The 26,980-nt window shown below is 50.7% G+C and overlaps 1 long non-coding RNA gene across 1 annotated transcript; it reads left to right on the top strand.

The window, feature by feature from the left end:
• The first annotated feature begins 1,712 nt into the window (after window positions 1-1,712).
• Window positions 1,713-17,497, top strand: LOC142908301 (uncharacterized). The gene is made up of 4 exons (XR_012931671.1): window positions 1,713-2,024; window positions 6,119-6,281; window positions 9,184-10,131; window positions 17,119-17,497. It is a non-coding gene; the product is annotated as an uncharacterized LOC142908301 (long non-coding RNA).
• The last annotated feature ends 9,483 nt before the right edge of the window (window positions 17,498-26,980 follow it).

Here is a 26,980-nt window from a genome sequence, read left to right on the forward strand (position 1 = left end):
ACTCACTCTCTCACTGAATAATTCACTCACTCACTGAAAAATTCACTCAATCTCTCACTGAGTAATTCACTCACTCTTGCACTGAATAATTCACTCACTCTCTCACTGAATAATTCACTCACTCTCTCACTGAATAATTCACTCACTCTCTCACTGAATAATTCACTCTCTCACTGAATAATTAACTCAATCTCTCACTGAGTAATTCACTCACTCTTGCACTGAATAATTCACTCACTCTCTCACTGAATAATTCACTCACTCTCTCACTGAATAATTAACTCACTCTCTCACTGAATAATTCACTCACTCTCTCACTGAATAATTCACTCACTCTCTCACTGAGTAATTCACTCACTCACTGAATAATTCACTCACTCTCTCACTGAATAATTCACTCACTCTCTCACTGAGTAGTTCACTCACTCTCTCACTGAGTAATTCACTCACTCTCTCACTGAGTAATTCACTCACTCTCTCACTGAGTAATTCACTCACTCACTGAATAATTCACTCAGTCTCTCACTGAATAATTCACTCACTCTCACACTGAATAATTCACTCACTCTCTCACTGAGTAATTCACTCACTCTCTCACTGAATAATTCACTCACTCTCTCACTGAGTAATTCACTCTCTCACTGAATAATTCACTCACTCTCTCACTGAATAATTCACTCACTCACTGAATAATTCACTCACTCTCTCACTGAATAACTCACTCACTGAATAATTCACTCAGTCTCTCACTGAATAATTCACTCACTCTCTCACTGAATAATTCACTCACTCTCTCACTGAGTAATTCACTCACTCTCTCACTGAGTAATTCACTCACTCACTGAATAATTCACTCAGTCTCTCACTGAATAATTCACTCACTCTCACACTGAATAATTCACTCACTCTCTCACTGCATAATTCACTCAGTCTCTCACTGAATAATTCACTCACTCTCTCACTGAATAATTCGCTCACTCTCTCACTGAATAATTCACTCACTCTCTCACTGAATAATTCACTCACTCTCTCACTGAATAATTCACTCACTCTCTCACTGAATAATTCACTCACTCTCTCACTGGATAATTCACTCACTCTCTCACTGAATAATCCACTCACTCTCTCACTGAATAATTCACTCACTCACTGAAAAATTCACTCAATCTCTCACTGAGTAATTCACTCACTCTTGCACTGAATAATTCACTCACTCTCTCACTGAATAATTCACTCACTCTCTCACTGAATAATTCACTCACTCTCTCACTGAATAATTCATTCACTCTCTCACTGAATAATTAACTCACTCTCTCACTGAATAATTCACTCACTCTCTCACTGAATAATTCACTCACTCTCTCACTGAGTAATTCACTCACTCTCTCACTGAGTAATTCACTCACTCACTGAATAATTCACTCAGTCTCTCACTGAATAATTCACTCACTCTCACACTGAATAATTCACTCACTCTCTCACTGAGTAATTCACTCATTCTATCACTGAATAATTCAGTCACTCTCTCACTGAATAATTCACTAACTCTCTCACTGAATAATTCACTCACTCGCTCACTGAATAATTCACTCACTCTCTCACTGAATAATTAACTCACTCTCTCACTGAATAATTCACTCACTCTCTCACTGAAGTATTCATTCACTCTCACTGAATAATTCACTCACTCTCTCACTGAATAATTCACTCACTCTCTCACCGAATAATTCATTCACCAATGCACTCATTCATTCACCCATTAACTGATGCACTCGATGGTTCACTGAGTCAATTCACTAACTCGCTGAATCAATCGTTCACTCATTCGCCGTCTCCCCTACCCCAGCTCTTTGTGAAGGTGTCTCCGGCTGCTGCTGATTGGCTCACAGCGGTCTCGGCCACTGCGCTACCGTTGAGTTTGTGGGGGGCCTGAGTGGACCCCCTGAGACCCCGAGGTCTGGTGGGGGGTGGGGGAGGGGGGCTCCATGCCGGCACTCCGCGGGGGGCTGGTCCCCCTCGCTCTGGTGAGTTCACTACCGTCGTTGCCATGGTTACCGTCACTGCCGTGCCAACAATTCACTCACTCGCAGCCACTCGCTCATTCACTCGCCCACTCAGTCACTGACCCACTCACTCACTCAACAACAACAACGTTCGTCACAACGACGCTTGTGCCAGGCTAGGTGCACGTTAAGGCCACGTGAAGCGTCAAACGCCCGCTGGCAGGAGGTCACTGGGCAGACCCAGCAGGTGCCACGGGTCGACTGACTGAGATGACTGGCTGATGCACCACCTGTGCCCCCTACTGTGCCAACCTGCTGTGCTTTAGCCACCCGGCGCTCCGCTCGTTGTTGTGAGCGTCGCTCCTCCGCCCTCCGTTGTTGTTGGAGGGCGACTGCCTCCAACTGCCCAGTAGCGTCCTTCACGAGCCTCCTCCACAGAGGCCGATCTTGACACCGCTGGTACCAGTCATCGGCAAGTCCACTCAGCTCCACGTCCTCCTGTACCACATCACTCCATCTCTTCTCTAGCCCGTGCCACGCCCGTTTAGCCCCCTCGATGCGGCTGATCACAAACTATTTAGGCATGCGGTGGCTGGGCATGCGGTGGCTGGGCATGCGGGCTACATGACCCAGCCAACGCAGCCTTGCCTACCGGAGGAGCTCATCGATGGGATTGGGTCTAGATCTTTCAAGGATTTGTGAGCTCCTCACACAATCCAGCCTGGTTAAACCCAGGATGGAACGTAGGCAGGCTAGCCTAAATGTTTCTAACCGACGAAGATGCTCCACGTTGATGGTACAAAATGCCCAGGCAGGTTCTTAGTTTTGGTGGGGCTGATTGTAAAGCCCCACCTCTTGGTGGCAAGTTCCAGTCTCAGCAGCAGCGTCTCCAACTCCTCCTCTGAGTGAGCAGCAATTAGCAGATCATCGGCATACATAACGTGGTTGAACATTAGGGAGCCATCCCATGACCGCACCTGGGCATCGATCAGCCTCACATAGCATCTGTACCAGATGGAAAAAATTCCTCCGGTACAGCCATGGAAAGCTTCTCCAACTACGTGGTCGACAAATAAATAATGTGGGAGCCAGAGGACATCCCTGTCGCATCCCAAGGTGAACAGGGAATGTCTCCGACTCCCGGCCACGTAGTTTTACCCGGGCCCGCTCACCATCATGAAGGTCCTTAATGATCGTGAGCAGAGGGTCAGGTACTCCAAAAGCACGAAGAACAACCCAGAACCCAGGCTTACTGATGGTATCATAGGCCTTGACCAGGTCAATAAAGCAGAGATGTAGGTCTTGCTGGAATTCCCTACACCTCTGCTGTAGCAGACGGACAGAGAATATGGCATCTGTGCAGGACCGCCCTTTCCTGAAACCGCATTGGGGCTCCGCAAGCCTCTTCTCAGCGTGCCTGGCAAGGCGATGCTGAATAATCCGTGCCAGGACCTTTCCCGGCACACTGAGGAGTGAGCTGCCCCTGTAGTTGTTACAGTCTGTGCGGTCCCCCTTCTTAAAGAGGGGGACCACCAGGACATCCTTCCCATCCTGCGGAACCCATCCAGTGGTCCAGACTGTTGTTATGATGTCATGTACGGCAGTCTGTGCACAAACGGCACCCTCCCTCAGCATTTCGCTTGGGGTATCATCTCTGCCCGCCTGGTCTCAGACTCTGGATCACCCTCAGTGCTTCCTCAACAGATGGCACCTCAGCCAGCCACTCACAGGGGGTGACTTCTTCCAATATTTGAGGCACCGCAGTCTCAGCAGCGTCATCCCCACGTTGCCCCATGATCTTTTCCAGACTGAGAGATTTCCCTTCATCCCAAGACCTCACAGAAATGCTTCAGAAAATCTGAAAACCTGCTCCTGGAGGTCAAAGATCAGATCACCGTTCTTTTCCCAGTGGATGGTGATAGGTGTGGTGCTGCAGGTTACTTTTTTGATGGAGTTAAATAGAGATTTGTGATCACGGGCCACTGAGGCAGACTCCATCTCCTCAGCAACCCACGACCACCACCCATCCTTGCAGCGCCTCACGGCTCTCCGAACCTCCGAGCGAAGGCTGCGGTAAGCCTCCTCATTCTCCGACGTGGGATTCTGTAGTTGATGACAGTGGGCCTGTCGCTTTTTCTCAACCATCCTGAACACCTCCTCTGCCAGCCAGGGTCTCTGGGGAGGTCTGGACCGCGTACCCAAAGCAGCCATTGCAGCTGCATGAGCCACAGTCCTAAACCTCGCCCATTTACCCTCGACATCAGGAGGAGTGGGGGACGATGCCAACTCCAGCAGCAAGCGATGATGAAATTCTCGCTTGCAACTTTCATCAACTAGCTGAGACCAGGCCACTATGGGTTTGAATGGGGTCCTGGGTGCACACCCACCACTAGGAGTGGAAGAATGGCAGGCGCATCTAACAGATGACAAGTCGATGGTCAGTGGGCAGATCAGCTCCACGGTAGGTCCCGGTGTCAAGGACATGGGCTCGCATCCGCTGGTCCGTCACTATGTAGTCCAGCAGATGTTCTTGCTTGGACCCGGCATTGATCCATGATGTTGTGTGGATGCGCCGATACCGGAACAGCGTGTTGGTAATTACAAGCCCATGGGCTGCACAAAAATGTAGCAGCCTCCTACCGTTGTTATTGAGCTGATTTGGCCCATGCCCTCCAATCACTCCAGACCAGGTGCCAGCATCATGACCAACTCGGGCATTGAAGTCTCCCAACAAGATGACTCTATCCCGAGGGGCCACTTTAGCCAGCAGCTGTGACAGGAGGGCATAGAAGGCATCTGACTCATCGGCTTTGCCTGCATCCCTCCACGGATGTTCGTCTTCGGTGGGAGCATAAGTAACCACGACCACCACTCCTCGCCTCCGGTTGATGGGAAGGCGAGCCCAAAGTAGCCTGGGGCTTACAGCTTCCCACACCTCACCGCCACGCTCTCACGCCCCCTTCATTATTGTATGCAGAAAAGAGCCACACCCTGTGGAGGACTGTCCACCCCTCATTGTGACTGGAGCTAGAGCCGGTCCACCGGGCCTCCTGAATTCCACTCATTCACTCAAACACCCACTCACTCACACACCCACCCACTCACCCATCCATTCATTCACACACACCCACCCACTCACCCACCCACTCACTCAAACACCCACCCACTCACTCACAAACCCACCCACTCACCCACTCACTCACTCACTCACACACCTACCCACTCACCCACCCACCCACTCACCCATTCACTCACACACCCACCCACTCACCCACCCACTCACTCAAACACCCACCCTCTCACTCACAAACCCACCCACTCACCCACTCACTCACACATCTACCCACTCACCCACCCACCCACTCACCCAATCACACACACACCCACCCACTCACCCACAAACCCACCCACTCACCCACTCACTCACTCACTCACACACCTACCCACTCACCCACCCACCCACTCACTCACACACACACACACACCCACCCACTCACCCACACACCCACCCACTCACCCACCCACTCACTCACACATCCACTCACTCACTCACCCACCCACTCACTCACACACCCACCCACTCACCCACCCATTCACTCACACACACACCCACCTACCGTTCCACCCACCCACCTAACCCACCCACCTAACCCACCCACCTAACAAACTCACCTAACCCATCCACCTAACCCACCCACCATCCACCTAACCCACCTACCTAACCCACCCACCTAACCCACCCACCCACCTAACCCACCCACCTAACAAACTCACCTAACCCACCCACCCACCTAACCCACCCACCTAACAAACTCACCTAACCCACCCACCTAACCCACCCACCTAACCCACCCACCTAACAAACTCACCTAACAAACTCACCTTACCCACCCACCTTACCCACCCACCTAACCCACCCACCTTACCCACCTAACCCACCCACCTAACCCACCCACCTAACCCACCCACCCACCCACCTAACCCACCTAACCCACCCACCTAACCCACCCACCTAACCCACCCACCTAACCCACCCACCCACCTAACCCACCCACCTAACCCACCTAACCCACCCACCTAACCCACCCACCCACCTAACCCACCCACCCCTCCAGATGGTAGCAGTGAGTCTATGCAACCTCCTCACCACCAATCAACAGTCGCCGTCAACCGAAACGTCGGCAACGGGTTCCCACTCGACATCGGACCAGCACTGGACATCAACTCACGGGATCATTTCAACATCCCGACAGTCGGCTGTGACGGACACCGTTCCAGGTAAGCTGGCGGTGGCTGAGAGATGTTGACTACCTCGCCCGGTGGACAGGAGGTCGTGGGTTCTATCCCGGACCCTGTCAATACCTCGCCCGGTGGACAGGAGGTCGTGGGTTCCATCCCGGACCCTGTCAATACCTTGCCTGGTGGACAGGAGGTCGTGGGTTCCATCCCGGACCCTGTCAATACCTCGCCTGGTGGACAGGAGGTCGTGGGTTCCATCCCAGACCCTGTCAATACCTGTATTTGACGAAATGTTAACTACCTCGCCTGGTATACAGGAGGTCGTGGGTTCCATCCCGGACCATGACAATACCTGCATTTGACGAGATGTTAACTACCTCGCCTGGTATACAGGAGGTCGTGGGTTCCATCCCAACCCTGTCAATACCTGTATTTGACGAGATGTTAACTACCTCGCCTGGTATACAGGAGGTCGTGGGTTCCATCCCAGACCCTGTCAATACCTGCATTTGACGAGATGTTAACTACCTCGCCTGGTATACAGGAGGTCGTGGGTTCCATCCCAGACCCTGTCAATACCTGTATTTGACGAGATGTTAACTACCTCGCCTGGTATACAGGAGGTCGTGGGTTCCATCCCAGACCCTGTCAATACCTGTATTTGACGAGATGTTAACTACCTCGCCTGGTATACAGGAGGTCGTGGGTTCCATCCTGGACCATGACAATACCTGCATTTGACGAGATGTTAACTACCTCGCCTGGTATACAGGAGGTCGTGGGTTCCATCCCAGACCCTGTCAATACCTGTATTTGACGAGATGTTAACTACCTCGCCTGGTATACAGGAGGTCGTGGGTTCCATCCCAGACCCTGTCAATACCTGTATTTGACGAGATGTTAACTACCTCGCCTGGTATACAGGAGGTCGTGGGTTCCATCCCGGACCATGACAACACCTGCATTTGACGAGATGTTAACTACCTCGCCTGGTATACAGGAGGTCGTGGGTTCCATCCCAGACCCTGTCAATACCTGCATTTGACGAGATGTTAACTACCTCGCCTGGTATACAGGAGGTCGTGGGTTCCATCCCAGACCCTGTCAATACCTGTATTTGACGAGATGTTAACTACCTCGCCTGGTATACAGGAGGGCGTGGGTTCCATCCCAGACCCTGTCAATACCTGTATTTGACGAGATGTTAACTACCTCGCCTGGTATACAGGAGGTCGTGGGTTCCATCCCGGACCCTGACAATACCTGTATTTGACGAGATGTTAACTACCTCGCCTGGTATACAGGCCGGAAAGTGAGCGTCCAGGGATGGAACCCACGTGCCTCTTACACAACAGGCGAAGTATTTAAGACATTGCCAAATGCAGGCATCATTAGGGCCCGGGGTGGAACCCATGCCTCATAGCCACCACGGCACCAGAGGTACTCACGCTACCAGTCTACGGTGAGTCCTGAACTCACTCACTCGCTCCCACTGGTGACTGTTGTGAATTATGTAGTGGTACTAGTACCAGTACCAGAGTAGTGAGTACTGGACTCACTCACTCACTACACTGGTGACTGACTGTAGTGAATTATGTAGTGGTACTAGTACCAGTGCCAGAGTAGTGAATTATGTAGTGGTACTAGTACCAGTACCAGAGTGGTGAGTACTGGACTCACTCACTACTCTGGTGACTGTAGTGAATTATGTAGTGGTACTAGTACCAGAGTGGTGAGTACTGGACTCACTCACTACACTGGTGACTGACTGTAGTGAATTATGTAGTGGTACTAGTACCAGTACCAGAGTAGTGAATTATGTAGTGGTACTAGCAACAGTACCAGAGTAGTGAATTATGTAGTGGTACTAGTACCAGTACCAGAGTAGTGAATTATGTAGTGGTACTAGTACCAGTACCAGAGTAGTGAGTACTGGACTCACTCACTACACTGGTGACTGTAGTGAATTATGTAGTGGTACTAGTACCAGTACCAGAGTAGTGAATTATGTAGTGGTACTAGTACCAGTACCAGAGTGGTGAGTACTGGACTCACTCACTACACTGGTGACTGACTGTAGTGAATTATGTAGTGGTACTAGTACCAGTACCAGAGTAGTGAATTATGTAGTGGTACTAGTACCAGTACCAGAGTAGTGAATTATGTAGTGGTACTAGTACCAGTACCAGAGTAGTGAATTATGTAGTGGTACTAGTACCAGTACCAGAGTAGTGAATTATGTAGTGGTACTAGTACCAGTACCAGAGTGGTGAGTACTGGACTCACTCACTACACTGGTGACTGACTGTAGTGAATTATGTAGTGGTACTAGTACCAGTACCAGAGTAGTGAGTCCTGAACTCACTCACTCACTACACTGGTGACTGTAGTGAATTATGTAGTGGTACTAGTACCAGTACCAGAGTAGTGAATTATGTAGTGGTACTAGTACCAGTACCAGGGTGGTAAGTACCGCACTCACTAACTACACTGGTGACTGACTGTAGTGAATTATGTAGTGGTACTAGTACCAGTATAAGAGTAGTGAATTATGTAGTGTTACTAGTACCAGTACCAGAGTGGTAAGTACCGCACTCACTAACTACACTGGTGACTGACTGTAGTGAATTATGTAGTGGTACTAGTACCAGTACCAGAGTAGTGAATTATGCAGTGTTACTAGTACCAGTACCAGAGTAGTGAGTACTGGACTCACTCACTCACTACACTGGTGACTGACTGTAGTGAATTATGTAGTGGTACTAGTACCAGTACCAGAGTAGTGAATTATGTAGTGGTACTAGTACCAGTACCAGGGTGGTAAGTACTTGACTCACTCACTACACTGGTGACTGACTGTAGTGGTACTAGCACGAGTGGTACTAGTACTCACGACTACCACACGGACTGTCTATCTGCGGTACCTCCGCTATCTTTACAGAGAGCAGTCGGTCCGGGTCCACTCTAACGAGCTTTGCCAGCGAGAGTGCTTGGCCAGAAGGTACCACCGATTATGCAAGTATCGGAATGAGCTCTACCGTTTCGCCTGGTGTCAGTACTCTTTCTGAGACCACTACAATAAGTACGAGCGCGGGGAGGGGCAGTACCACGCCTACCACTGGCTATACCATCATACCTACTACTTCTACCACCACACCTTCTACTACACCTACCATTCCTTATTTTGTGTCTACTACTGCTTCTACTGCTACACCTGCTAATTCTACAACTATCATACCTCCTGGCGCGTCTACTGCTAATTATACCACCACACCTACTAATCCTACGACTACCATACCTCCTGGCGTAGCTACTACTACTACTTCTACCACCACACCTGCTACTACAACTACCATACCTTATTTTGTGGCTACTACTACTTCTACTGCCACACCTACTACAACTACCATACCTTATTTTGTGGCTACTACTACTTCTACTGCCACACCTACTACAACTACCATACCTTATTTCGAGTCTACTGATGATTCTACCACCACACCTACTAATCCTACAACTATCATACCTCCTGGCGCGTCTACTGCTGATTATACCACCACACCTACTAATCCTACGACTACCATACCTCCTGGCGTAGCTACTACTACGTCTACCACCACACCTGCTACTACAACTACCATACCTTATTTCGAGTCTACTGATGATTCTACCGCCACACCTACTAATCCTACAACTACCATACCTTATTTTGTGGCTACTACTACTTCTACTGCCACACCTACTAATTCTACAACTACCATACCTCCTGGCGTGGCTACTACTACTACAACAACGACTACCACCGTACCTACAACAACGACTACCACCGTACCTACAACAACGACTACCACCGTACCCACAACAAGGACCACCACACTGACACCCCCTCGTGAGTATCGCCTCGTGAGACCCACCATCAGTTGGCCCCGTATGGAGCTATGTCGGAAGGGATGTGTTGAGTGAATCTCTTTACTTGGCCACGCAGAGAGAGGGTGCACCGGGTAGCCTCTAGCAGGCTGTAGGGGCAAGTGCTGTTAGCGAGCACCTATGAAGGCCGGCACGGCACACGAGGGGGTGGGTGGCCAACACCACGCCCGGCCGCCTTTGTCTCCCCAGTGGCGATGTTTACTACACACCGCACCAGGTACTCATTTGCGGCTGAGTAGTCCCAGCGGAGTCCCCGGGCCAGTTCAGATAATCGTCACTGACGGTGTTGGCCAGGTTCGTAGCGCAGCGTAGCGCTAACCGCTACACTACCACTCCCCACACACACACTCACTCAGTCACTCACTCCCCACACACACACTCAGCTAACCACACACTCACTCAATCACTCACTCACCTAACCACTCCCCACACACACACTCAGCTAACCACACACTCACCTAACCACCCACTCCCCACACACACACTCAGCTAACCACACACTCACCTAACCACCCACTCCCCACACACACACTCAGCTAACCACCCACTCACCTAACCACTCCCCACACACACACTCAGCTAACCACACACTCACCTAACCACCCACTCACCTAACCACCCACCCCCTACACACACACTCAGCTAACCACACACTCACCTAACCACCCACTCCCCACACACACACTCACTCAGTCACTCACTCCCCACACACACACTCAGCTAACCACACACTCACTCAATCACTCACTCACCTAACCACCCACTCCCCACACACACACTCAGCTAACCACACACTCACTCAATCACTCACTCAGCTAACCACACACTCACTCAATCACTCACTCCCCACACACACACTCACTCAATCACTCACCTAACCACCCACTCACCTAACCACTCCCCACACACACACTCAGCTAACCACACACTCACCTGACCACCCACTCCCCACACACACACTCAGCTAACCACAAACTCACTCAATCACTCACTCCCCACACACACACTCACTCAATCACTAACTCAGCTAACCACACACTCACCTAACCACTCCCCACACACACACACTCAGCTAACCACACACTCACCTAACCACTCCCCACACACACACTCAGCTAACCACACACTCACCTAACCACTCACTCCCCACACACACACTCACTCAATCACTCACCTAACCACTCACTCCCCACACACACACTCACTCAATCACTCACCTAACCATCCACTCCCCACACACACACTCAGCTAACCACACACTCACCTAACCACCCACCCCCTACACACACACTCAGCTAACCACACACTCACCTAATCACCCACTCACCTAATCACCCACTCACCTAACAACCCACTCACCTAACCACCCACTCACCTAACCACTCCCCACACACACACTCAGCTAACCACACACTCACCTAACCACTCACTCCCCACACACACACTCAGCTAACCACACACTCACTCAATCACTCACTCACCTAACCACCCACTCCCCACACACACACTCAGCTAACCACACACTCACCTAACCACCCGCTCACCTAACCACCCACTCCCCACGCACACACTCAGCTAACCACACACTCACTCAATCACACACTCACCTAACCACCCACTCACCTAACCACTCCCCACACACACACTCAGCTAACCACACACTCACCTAACCACCCACTCCCCACACACACACTCAGCTAACCACACACTCACCTAACCACCCACTCCCCACACACACACTCAGCTAACCACACACTCACCTAACCACTCACTCCCCACACACACACTCACTCAATCACTCACCTAACCACCCACTCCCCACACACTCACTCAGCTAACCACCCACTCACCTAACCACCCACTCAGCTAACCACTCACTCAATCACTCACTCACCTAACCACCCACTTACCTAACCACTCCCCACACACACACTCAGCTAACCACCCACTCACCTAACCACTCACTCCCCACACACACACTCACTCAATCACTCACCTAACCACTAACTCCCCACACACACACTCACTCAATCACTCACCTAACCACCCACTCCCCACACACTCACTCAGCTAACCACCCACTCACCTAACCACCCACTCCCCACACACACACTCAGCTAACCACTCACTCACCTAACCACCCACCCCCTACACACACACTCAGCTAACCACACACTCACCTAATCACCCACTCACCTAATCACCCACTCACCTAACAACCCACTCACCTAACCACCCACTCACCTAACCACTCCCCACACACACACTCAGCTAACCACACACTCACCTAACCACCCACTCCCCACACACACACTCAGCTAACCACACACTCACCTAACCACCCACTCCCCACACACACACTCAGCTAACCACCCACTCACCTAACCACTCCCCACACACACACTCACCTAACCACCCACTCCCCACACACACACTCAGCTAACCACACACTCACCTAACCACCCACTCCCCACACACACACTCAGCTAACCACCCACTCACCTAACCACTCCCCACACACACACTCAGCTAACCACACACTCACCTAACCACCCACTCACCTAACCACCCACTCCCCACACACACACTCAGCTAACCACACACTCACCTAACCACTCACTCCCCACACACACACTCACTCAATCACTCACCTAACCACCCACTCCCCACACACTCACTCAGCTAACCACACACTCACCTAACCACCCACCCCCTACACACACACTCAGCTAACCACACACTCACCTAACCACCCACCCCCTACACACACACTCAGCTAACCACACACTCACCTAACCACCCACTCACCTAACCACTCCCCACACACACACTCACCTAACCACCCACTCACCTAACCACCCACTCCCCACACACACACTCAGCTAACCACACACTCACCTAACCACTCCCCACACACACACTCAGCTAACCACACACTCACCTAACCACCCACTCCCCACACACACACTCAGCTAACCACACACTCACCTAACCACTCACTCCCCACACACACACTCACTCAATCACTCACCTAACCACCCACTCCCCACACACTCACTCAGCTAACCACACACTCACCTAACCACTCACTCCCCACACACACACTCACTCAATCACTCACCTAACCACTCACTCCCCACACACACACTCAATCACTCACTCACCTAACCACCCACTCCCCACACACTCACTCAGCTAACCACCCACTCACCTAACCACCCACTCCCCACACACTCACTCAGCTAACCACCCACTCACCTAACCACCCACTCCCCTACACACACACTCAGCTAACCACACACTCACCTAACCACCCACCCCCTACACACACACTCAGCTAACCACACACTCACCTAACCACCCACTCCCCACACACACACTCAGCTAACCACCCACTCACCTAACCACTCCCCACACACACACTCAGCTAACCACACACTCACTCAATCACTCACTCACCTAACCACTCCCCACACACACACTCAGCTAACCACACACTCACCTAACCACCCACTCACCTAACCACCCACCCCCTACACACACACTCAGCTAACCACACACTCACCTAACCACCCACTCCCCACACACACACTCACTCAGTCACTCACTCCCCACACACACACTCAGCTAACCACACACTCACTCAATCACTCACTCACCTAACCACCCTCTCCCCACACACACACTCAGCTAACCACACACTCACTCAATCACTCACTCAGCTAACCACACACTCACTCAATCACTCACTCCCCACACACACACTCACTCAATCATTCACCTAACCACCCACTCACCTAACCACTCCCCACACACACACTCAGCTAACCACACACTCACTCAGTCACTCACTCCCCACACACACACTCAGCTAACCACAAACTCACTCAATCACTCACTCACCTAACCACCCACTCACCTAACCACTCCCCACACACTCACTCAGCTAACCACCCACTCACCTAACCACCCACTCCCCACACACACACTCAGCTAACCACACACTCACCTAACCACTCCCCACACACACACACTCAGCTAACCACACACTCACCTAACCACCCACCCCCTACACACACACTCAGCTAACCACACACTCACCTAATCACTCACTCACCTAACCACCCACTCACCTACCCACTCCCCACACACACACTCACTCAATCACTCACTCACCTAACCACCCACTCACCTAACCACTCTCCACACACACACTCACCTAACCACCCACTCACCTAACCACCCACTCCCCACACACCCACTCACCTAACCACCCACTCACCTAACCACCCACTCCCCACACACACACTCACCTAACCACCCACTCACCTAACCACCCACTCACCTAACCACCCACTCACCTAACCACCCACTTACCTAACCACTCCCCACACACACACTCAGCTAACCACACACTCACCTAACCACTCCCCACACACTCACTCACCTAACCACCCACTCACCTAACCACCCACTCCCCACACACACACTCAGCTAACCACACACTCACTCAATCACTCACTCACCTAACCACCCACTCCCCACACACACACTCAGCTAACCACACACTCACCTAACCACCCTCTCCCCACACACACACTCAGCTAACCACAAACTCACTCAATCACTCACTCAGCTAACCACCCACTCACCTAACCACCCACTCCCCACACACACACTCAGCTAACCACCCACTCACCTAACCACCCACCCCCTACACACACACTCAGCTAACCACACACTCACCTAATCACCCACTCACCTAATCACCCACTCACCTAACAACCCACTCACCTAACCACCCACTCACCTAACCACTCCCCACACACACACTCAGCTAACCACACACTCACCTAACCACTCACTCCCCACACACACACTCAGCTAACCACCCACTCACCTAACCACCCACCCCCTACACACACACTCAGCTAACCACCCACTCACCTAACCACCCACTCCCCACACACACACTCAGCTAACCACCCACTCACCTAACCACCCACCCCCTACACACACACTCAGCTAACCACACACTCACCTAACCACTCCCCACACACACACTCAGCTAACCACACACTCACCTAACCACCCACTCCCCACACACACTCACCTAACCACTCCCCACACACACACTCAGCTAACCACACACTCACCTAACCACTCACTCCCCACACACACACTCAGCTAACCACACACTCACCTAACCACCCACCCCCTACACACACACTCAGCTAACCACACACTCACCTAACCACCCACTCCCCACACACACACTCAGCTAACCACACACTCACCTAACCACTCCCCACACACACACTCAGCTAACCACACACTCACTCAATCACTCACTCACCTAACCACTCCCCACACACACACTCAGCTAACCACACACTCACCTAACCACCCACTCACCTAACCACCCACCCCCTACACACACACTCAGCTAACCACACACTCCCCACACACACACACTCAGTCACTCACTCCCCACACACACACTCAGCTAACCACACACTCACTCAATCACTCACTCACCTAACCACCCTCTCCCCACACACACACTCAGCTAACCACACACTCACTCAATCACTCACTCCCCACACACACACTCACTCAATCACTCACCTAACCACCCACTCACCTAACCACTCCCCACACACACACTCAGCTAACCACACACTCACCTAACCACCCACCCCCTACACACACACTCAGCTAACCACACACTCACCTAATCACCCACTCACCTAATCACCCACTCACCTAACCACCCACTCACCTAACCACTCCCCACACACACACTCAGCTAACCACACACTCACCTAACCACTCACTCCCCACACACACACTCAGCTAACCACACACTCACTCAATCACTCACTCACCTAACCACCCACTCACCTACCCACTCCCCACACACACACTCACTCAATCACTTACTCACCTAACCACACACTCACCTAACCACCCACCCCCTACACACACACACTCACCTAACCACCCACCCCCTACACACACACACTCACCTAACAACCCACTCACCTAACCACCCACTCACCTAACCACCCACTCACCTAACCACTCTCCACACACACACTCACCTAACCACCCACTCACCTAACCACCCACTCACCTAACAACCCACTCACCTAACAACCCACTCACCTAACCACCCACTCACCTAACCACCCGCTCACCTAACCACCCACTCACCTAACCACCCACTCACCTAACCACCCACTCACCTAACCACCCACTCACCTAACCACCCACTCACCTAACCACCCACTCACCTAACCACCCACTCACCTAACCACGCGCTCACCTAACCACCCACTCCCCACACACCCACTCACCTAACCACCCACTCACCTAACCACCCACTCACCTAACCACCCACTCACCTAACCACCCACTCACCTAACCACCCACTCACCTAACCACGCGCTCACCTAACCACCCACTCACCTAACCACCCGCTCACCTAACCACCCACTCACCTAACCACCCGCTCACCTAACCACCCGCTCACCTAACCACCCACTCACCTAACCACCCACTCACCTAACCACCCACTCACCTAACCACCCGCTCACCTAACCACCCGCTCACCTAACAACCCACTCACCTAACAACCCACTCACCTAACCACCCGCTCACCTAACCACCCGCTCACCTAACCACCCACTCACCTAACCACCCGCTCACCTAACCACCCACTCACCTAACCACCCACTCACCTAACCACCCGCTCACCTAACCACCCACTCACCTAACCACCCGCTCACCTAACCACCCGCTCACCTAACAACCCACTCACCTAACCACCCACTCACCTAACCACCCGCTCACCTAACCACCCACTCACCTAACCACCCGCTCACCTAACCACCCGCTCACCTAACCACCCACTCACCTAAGCGGGGCATTGTGTTGGTTCCCCCAGTGCCGGACCTGCTGCAGACCTGCCAACGTGAGGGAGGAGTGGAGGGTCCCTGCGTCGATCTGGTGGAGGGCCTGCGGCTGAGGTTCTCCATGCAGGTGACGGGGCCCTTCCCGCCGCTGAGGAGTGCCGCGTGGACCCTGAACGGGCGGCCGCTGCAGGCTGGCTCGGCCGTCATCATCGGCGTCGCTCACGGGGGCAGCGTCCCAACGCTGGAGCTCGTGGCGCTGAGGACAGCCCATCAAGGTTCACGACGCACACATCGGGCAAAAGGATATCACTACTAGCAGTGGTGGTAGTGATAGTAGTAGTGATACTACTAGTAGTAGTAGTGATACTACTAGTAGTGGTGGTAGTGATAGTGATACTACTAGTAGTAGTAGTGATAGTAGTAGTGGTGATAGTGATAGTAGTAGTGATAGTAGTATCACTATCACTACTACTATCACTATCACTACTACTATCACTACTACTAGTGGTAGTAGTGATAGTACTATCACTAATACCACTAGTAGTGATAGTACTAGTAGTGATAGTATCACTACTAGTAGTGATGGTAGTAGTATCACTACTACCATCACTATCACTACTACTATCACTACTACTACTATCACTACTACTACCACCACTACTAGTAGTGGTGGTAGTATTATCACTACTACCATCACTATCACTACTACTATCACTACTAGCAGTGGTGGTAGTAGTATCACTACTACCACCACTATCACTACTAGCAGTGGTGGTAGTAGTATCACTACTACCATCACTATCACTACTACTAGTGGTGGTAGTAGTATCACTACTACCACCACTATCACTACTACTAGTGGTGGTAGTAGTATCACTACTACCATCACTATCACTACTACTAGTGGTGGTAGTAGTATCACTACTACCACCACTATCACTACTAGCAGTGGTGGTAGTAGTATCACTACTACCATCACTATCACTACTACTAGTGGTGGTAGTAGTATCACTACTACCATCACTATCACTACTACTAGTGGTGGTAGTAGTGATACTACTACCATCACTATCACTACTACTAGTGGTGGTAGTAGTATCACTACTACCATCACTATCACTACTACTATCACTACTACTACTATCACTACTACTACCACCACTACTAGTAGTGGTGGTAGTAGTATCACTACTACCATCACTATCACTACTACTAGTAGTAGTGATAGTATCACTACTACTAGTAGTGGTGGTAGTAGTATCACTACTATCATCACTATCACTACTACTATCACTACTACTACTATCACTACTACTACCACCACTACTAGTAGTGGTGGTAGTAGTAGTGATAGTAGTAGTAGTGGTAGTAGTGATACTACTAGTAGTAGTGATAGTGATAGTAGTAGTGATAGTAGTATCACTACTACTATCACTATCACTACTACTATCACTATCACTACCACCACTACTAGTAGTGGTGGTAGTGATAGTACTAGTAGTAGTAGTGATACTACTAGTAGTAGTAGTTATAGTAGTAGTGGTAGTGGTGATAGTGATAGTAGTAGTCATAGTAGTATCACTACTACTATCACTATCACTACTACTATCACTATCACTACCACCACTACTAGTAGTGGTGGTAGTGATAGTACTAGTAGTAGTAGTGATACTACTAGTAGTAGTAGTGATAGTAGTAGTGGTAGTGGTGATAGTGATAGTAGTAGTGATAGTAGTATCACTACTACTATCACTATCACTACTACTATCACTACTACTAGTGGTGGTAGTAGTATCACTACTACCATCACTATCACTACTACTACTAGTAGTAGTGATAGTATCACTACTAGTAGTGGTAGTGATTGTGATACTACTAGTGGTGGTAGTGATAGTACTAGTAGTAGTAGTGATAGTAGTAGTGGTAGTGGTGATAGTGATAGTAGTAGTGATAGTGATAGTAGTATCACTACTACTATCACTACTACTATCACTATCACTACTACTATCACTACTACTACTAGTAGTGATACTACTAGTAGTAGTGGTGGTAGTAGTATCACTACTACCATCACTATCACTACTACTAGTAGTAGTAGTGATAGTATCACTACTACTAGTGGTGGTAGTGATTGTACTAGTAGTAGTAGTGATACTACTACTAGTAGTAGTGATAGTAGTAGTGGTAGTGGTGATAGTGATAGTAGTAGTGATAGTAGTATCACTACTACTATCACTATCACTACTACTATCACTACTACTAGTGGTGGTAGTAGTAGTAGTGATAGTAGTAGTGATAGTAGTAGTAATACTACTATCACTACTACTAGTACTAGAAGTAGTAGTGATACTACTACCACTACTACTACTAGTGGTGGTAGTGATTGTGATACTACTAGTAGTAGTAGTGATACTACTATAACTAGTAGTAGTAGTGATAGTAGTAGTGGTAGTGGTGATAGTGATAGTAGTAGTGATAGTAGTATCACTACTACTATCACTATCACTACTACTATCACTACTACTACTAGTAGTGATACTACTACTACTAGTAGTGGTGGTAGTAGTATCACTACTACCATCACTATCACTACTACTATCACTATCACTACTACTACTATCACTACTACCATCACTATCACTACTACTAGTAGTAGTAGTGATAGTATCACTACTAGTAGTGGTGGTAGTGATAGTACTAGTAGTAGTAGTGATACTACTAGTAGTAGTAGTGATAGTGATAGTAGTATTACTACTAGTAGTGGTGGTAGTGATAGTACTAGTAGTAGTAGTGATACTACTACTACTAGTAGTGATAGTAGTAGTGGTAGTGGTGATAGTGATAGTAGTAGTGATAGTAGTATCACTACTACTATCACTATCACTACTACTATCACTACTAGTAGTGGTGGTAGTGGTAGTAGTGATAGTAGTAGTAGTAATACTACTATCACTACTACTACTAGTACTACAAGTAGTAGTGATACTACTACTAGTGGTGGTAGTGATAGTACTAGTAGTAGTAGTGATAGTAGTGATACTACTACTACTAGTAGTGATAGTGATAGTAGTATTACTACTAGTAGTATCACTACTATCACTACTACTACTACTACACTACTACTACTAGTAGTATCACTACTATCACTACTACTACTACTACAAGTAGTAGTGATACTACTACTAGTGGTGGTAGTGATAGTACTAGTAGTAGTAGTGATACTATAACTAGTAGTAGTAGTGATAGTATCACTACTACTAGTGGTAGTAGTGATAGTACTATCACTACTACCACTAGTAGTGATAGTACTATCACTACTACTAGTAGTAGTGATAGTACTATCACTACTACTAGTAGTAGTGATACTACTAGTAGTAGTAGTGATACTATCACTACTATCACTACTACTACTAGTAGTAGTATCACTACTACTAGTAGTAGTAGTGATACTACTAGTAGTAGTAGTATCACTACTACTAGTAGTAGTAGTGATACTACTAGTAGTAGTAGTAGTGATACTATCACTACTATCACTACTACTACTAGTAGTGATAGTAGTAGTATCACTACTAGTAGTAATACTACTATCACTACTACTACTAGTAGTAGTGATAGTAGTAGTAGTGATAGTATCACTACTATCACTACTACTAGTAGTAGTAGTGATAGTAGTATCACTACTACTAGTAGTGATACTACTAGTAGTAGTAATACTACTATCACTAATACTACTATCACTATCACTACTACCACTACTACTATCACTACTACTACTATCACTACTACTACTAGTAGTAGTGATAGTAGTATTACTACTAGTAGTAGTAGTACTACTATCACTACTATCACTACTACCACTATCACTATTACTACTATCACTACCACTACTAGTAGCAGTAGTACTACTATCACTACTACCACTATTACTACTATCACTACCACTACTAGTAGCAGTAGTGATAGTAGTATTACTACTAGTAGTAATACTACTACTAGTGATAGTAGTAGTATTACTAGTACTATCACTACGACTAGTATCACTACTATCACTACTACTAGTAGTGATAGTAGTATTACTACAATCACTACGACTACTGTTGCTACTACTATCACTACTACTACTATCACTACTACTAACACTACTATCACTACTACCACTATCACTACTACCACTATCACTACTATCACTATCCCTACTACCACTATTACCACTACTACTACCACTACTACTACCACTACTACTACCACCACCACAACTACCACCACTACTATCACTACTACTACTACTATCACTACTATCACTACTACTACTAATACTATCACTACCACTACTATCACTACTACTATCACTACTATCTTTACTACTACTATCACTACTACTATCACTACTATCTTTACTACTACTATCACTACTACTATCACTACTATCTTTACTACTACTATCACTACTACTATCACTATCACCAATACCACTATCACTACTACTACTCGACTAATCACTAGCCACCCGGCGCTCTGCTCGTTGTTGTGAGCGTCGCTCCTCCGCCCTCGTTGTTGTTGGAGGGCGACTACCTCCAACTGCCCAGTAGCATCCTTCACGAGCCTCCTCCACAGAGGCCGATCTTGACACCGCTGGTACCAGTCATCGGCAAGTCCACTCAGCTCCACGTCCTCCTGTACCACATCACTCCATCTCTTCTCTAGCCCATGCCTCGCCCGTTTAGCCCGCTCGATCCGGCCGAACAAAAGCTGTTTCGGCATGTGGTGGCTGGGCATGCGGGCTACATGACCCAGCCAACGCAGCCTTGCCTGCCGGAGGAGCTCACCGATGGGACCTTGCCCAGATCTTTCAAGGATTTGTGAGCTCCTCACACAATCCAGCCTGGTTAAACCCAGGATGGATCGTAGGCAGGCTAGCCTAAATATTTATAACCGGTGAAGATGTTCCATTAGGGGGGTCCACGTTTCGCAAGCGTAGAGAAGTGAGGGAATGACCGTGCCGAGAAGACCTGAAGCTTAGTGTGGAGCGACAGACCAGGTAGCTTCCACACAGTGTTACGCAACCGATGAAATGATATTGTTGCTCGACTAATTCTGAGTGAGACCTCTGTTGTCAAACCAGAGCCGGTCATAAGCACACTGCCCAGGTTTGGGAAACTCTCCACTCTCTCCACAACTGCCCCATCACCAATTGGGAGTTGTGGGGGTGGAGTGTCCGATGGTACAAAATACCCAGGTAGGTTCTTAGTTTGGTGGGACTGATGGTAAGGCCCCACCTCTTAGTGGCACGCTCCAGTCTCAGCAGCAGCGTCTCCAACTCCTCCTCTGACTGAGCAGCTATTACCAAATCATCAGCATACAAAACGTGGTTGAGCAATAGGGAGCCATCCCTTGACCACACCCTGGCATCGATCAGCCTCCCATTGTATCTGTACCAGATGTAAATTCCTCTGGTACAGCCATCAAAGGCTTCACGAACTACGTGGTCGAAAAATATGTTAAGTAATGTGGAAGCCAGTGGACATCCCTGTCGCACCCCAAGGTGAACAGGGAATGGCTCCGACTCCCGGCCACGTAGTTTTACCAGGGCCTGCTCACCATCATGAAGGTCCTTAATGATCGTGAGCAGAGGGTCAGGGACTCTGGAAGCATGAAGAACAACCCAGAGCCCAGGCCTACTGATGGTATCATAGGCCTTGACCAGGTCATTAAAGCAGAGATGTAGGTCTTGTTGGAATCCTCTACAACTCTGCTGTAGCAAACGGACAGAAAATATGGCATCTGTGCAGGACCGCCCTTTCCTGAAACCGCATTGGGGCTATGCAAGCCTCTCCTCAACGTGCCTGGCAAGGCAATGTTGAATAATCCTTGCCAGGACCTTGCCCGGCACACTGAGGAGTGAGATGCCCCTGTAGTTGTTACAGTCTGTGCGGTCCCCCTTCTTAAAGAGGGGGACCACCGGGGCATCCTTCCAATCCTGCGGAACCCGTCCAGTGGTCCAGACTGTTGTTATAATGTCATGTAGGGCAGTCTGTGCACAAACGCCACCCTCCCTCAGCATTTTGCTTGGGAGATCATCTCTGCCCCAGTGCCTTTCCTGGTCTCAGACTCCGGATCGCCTTCAGTACTTCCTCAACAGATGGCACTTCAGCCAGCCACTCACAGGGGGTGACTTATTCCTACAATATTTGAGGCACCGCAGCCTCAGCAGGGTCATCCCCACTTTGTGCCACGATGTTTTCCAGGCTGAGGGATTTCCCCTCCCCCAGGACCTCACAGAAACGCACAGCAAATCTGCAAACCTGTTCCTGAGAGTCGCAGATTGGATCACGGTTTTTTCCGCTAATGATGGTAATAGGGTGTGGGATTTGTGATCGCGGGCCATTGAGGCAGACTCCATCTCCTCAGCAACCCGCGACCACCACCCATCCTTGCAGCGCCCCACGACTCTCCGAACCTCCGAGCGAAGGCTGCGGTAAGCCTCCTCATTCTCTGACGTGGGATTCTGTGAGCCGATGACAGTGGTCCTGTCGCTTTTTCTCAGCCAGCCTGAACACCTCCTCTGTCAGCCAGGGTCTCTGGGGAGGTCTGGACCGCGTACCCAAAGCAGCCATTGCAGTTGCCTGAGTCACAGTCCTAAACCTCGCCCATTTACCCTCGACATCAGGAGGAGTGGGGGACGATGCCAACCCCAGCCGCAAGCGATGATGAAATTCTCGCTTGCAACTTTAATCAGATAACTGAGACCAGGCCACTTTAGGTTGGAATGGGGTCCTGGGTGTACACCCACCACCGGAGTGGAAGACTGTCAGGCGCATCTTCCAGATGACTAGTCGATGGTCAGAGGGCAGATCAGCTCCATGGTAGGTCCTGGTGTCAAGGACATGGGCTCGCATTCGCTGGTCCGTCACTATGTAGTCCAGCAGATGTTCTTGCTTGGACCCGGCATGCATCCATGATGTTGTGTGGATGCGCCGATGCCGGAACAGTGTGTTGGTTATTACAAGCCCATGGGCTGCACAAAAATCTAGCAGCCTCCTGCCGTTGTTACTGAGCTGATCTGGCCCATGCCCTCCATTCACTCCAGACCAGGTGCCAGCATCATGACCAACTCGGGCATTGAAGTCACCCAACAAGATGACTCTATCCCGAGGGGCCACTTTAGCCAGCACCTGTGACAGGAGGTCATAGAAGGCATCTGACTCATCGGGCTTTGCCTGCATCCCTCCACGGACGTTCATCTTCGATGGGGGCATAAGTAACCACGACCACCACTCCTCGCCTCCGATTGATGGGAAGGCGAGCCCAAAGTAGCCTGGGGCTAAAAGCTTCCGAAAACTCACCACCATGCTCCCACGCCCCTTTAATTATTTTGCTCAGGTGAAGAGCCACACCCTGTTGTTTGGCAATCTGCTGCCCCGAGTAGAGGACTGTCTACCCCTCATGGTGGCAGGAGCCAGAGCCGGTCCACCGGACCTCCTGAATTCCACAGAGATCCAGGCGGTACCGGTCCAGCTCCCGACAGAGGAGTGGCAGCCTCTCCTCCGCAGTGAGCGTTCGAACATTCCACGTGGCCACACGAAGTGGCTTTTCGTTGTTTCTGGAGGAGCCCCGAGGGTAGAGATTCAATCTCCTGGCTCTGCCAATTGGGGTTTGGTCAGGAGACGTCATAGACGCCTGGCCCCCCGGGGCCTCTGTTACAAGCTTATTAAATATATGTTTCAGTTGTGGTTTTGTGGTAATTTACCACACTCACTCACCCACCCACTCACCCATCCACACTCACCCACTCACCCCTCCACCCACTCACCCATCCACCCACTCACCCAACAACCACCCACCCACCCACACCCACCCACCCACCCACTTACCCACCCACTCACCCACCCACCCACCCGCTCACCCACTCACCCGCCCACCCACCCACTCACTCGCTCACCCACCCACTCACCCACCCGCCCACTCGCTCACTCACCCACCCACTCACCCACCGACCCACCCACTCACCCACCGACCCACTCACTCACTCACTCACCCACTCACCCACTCACTCACCCACCCACCTACCCGCCCACTCACTCATTCACCCACCCACCGACTCACCCACCCACTCACTCACCCACCCACTCACTTACCCACCCACCCACCCACTCACCTACCCACCGACTCACTCACTCACCCACCAACCACTCACTCACCCACTCACCCACCCACTCACCCACCCACCCACTCACCCACTCACCCACTCACTCACCCACCCACCCACCTACTCACTCACCCACCCACTCACCCACCCACTCACTCACCCACTCACCCACCCACTCACCTACCCACCGACTCACTCACTCACCCACCAACCACTCACTCACCCACTCACCCACCCACTCACCCACTCACCCGCCACCCACCCACTCACGCTCACCCACCCACTCACCCACCCGCCCACTCGCTCACTCACCCACCCACTCATTCACCCACCCACCGACTCACCCACCCACTCACTCACCCACCCACTCACTTACCCACCCACCCACCCACTCACCTACCCACCGACTCACTCACTCACCCACCAACCACTCACTCACCCACTCACCCACCCACTCACCCACCCACCCACTCACCCACTCACCCACTCACTCACCCACCCACCCACCTACTCACTCACCCACCCACTCACCCACCCACTCACTCACCCACTCACCCACCCACTCACCTACCCACCGACTCACTCACTCACCCACCAACCACTCACTCACCCACTCACCCACCCACTCACCCACCCACCGACTCACCCACACACTCACCCACCCACCCACTCACCCGCCCACCCCTGCAGGTCGCTACGTCTGCACAGCATCATGGGGACCCGGTGAGACCCACAGGGCCACGGCTGAGCTGACGCAAGTGACCGCCCTGCCGGTCATCGATGTCACGGCGACCTCCTTCCCACAGCTCAGCGGGAACTGCGGGCAGCCCGTGCAGCTCATCTGCTGCTTGCGCGGCCCCGCGGACTCCAACGTCACCGTCACGTGGACCCAGGGGGACCACGTGGTGTCCGGTCCGACTGGTGAGTCCACCACTACCACCAGCAGACCATCACTACCACCACCACCACCACCTCCATCACCATCACTACCCACCTCCATCACTACCACCACCATCACCTTCACTACCACCACCACCACCATCACTACCACCACCACCTCCATCACCATCACTACCACCACCTCCATCACTACCACCACCACCTCCATCACTACCACCACCATCACCATCACTACCACCACTACCACCATCACTACCACCACTACCACAACTACCACCATCACCATCACTACCACCACCACCTCCATCACCATCACTACCACCACCTCCATCACTACCACCACTACCACCATCACCACCACTACCACCACTACCACCACTACCACCACTACCATCACTACCACCACCTCCATCACCACGACCATTACCACCTCCATCACCACTACCACCACTACCACCACTACCACCTCCATCACTACCACCTCCACCACTACCACCATTACCACCTCCATCACCACTACCACCACCAGCACCACCATCACTACCACCACCACCTCCATCACCACTACCACCACCACCACTTCCACCACTACCACCACAACCACCTCCATCACTACCACCTCCATTATCACTACCACCACTACTACCACCACTACCACCACTACTACCACCACCACCTCCATCACCACTACCACCACTACCACCTCCACCACTACCACCAGCACCATCACTACCACCACCACCTCCATCACCACTACCACCACTACCACCATCACTACCATCACCACTACCACCACCACTTCCATCACCACTACCACCAGCACCATCACTTCCACCACTACCACCATC

This window comes from Petromyzon marinus (assembly GCF_048934315.1).
Source record: "Petromyzon marinus isolate PM22_M1 ecotype Great Lakes invasive population chromosome 78 unlocalized genomic scaffold, UKy_Petmar_22M1.pri1.0 chr78_unloc.1, whole genome shotgun sequence".
In the NCBI taxonomy this organism is placed as follows: domain Eukaryota; kingdom Metazoa; phylum Chordata; class Hyperoartia; order Petromyzontiformes; family Petromyzontidae; genus Petromyzon; species Petromyzon marinus.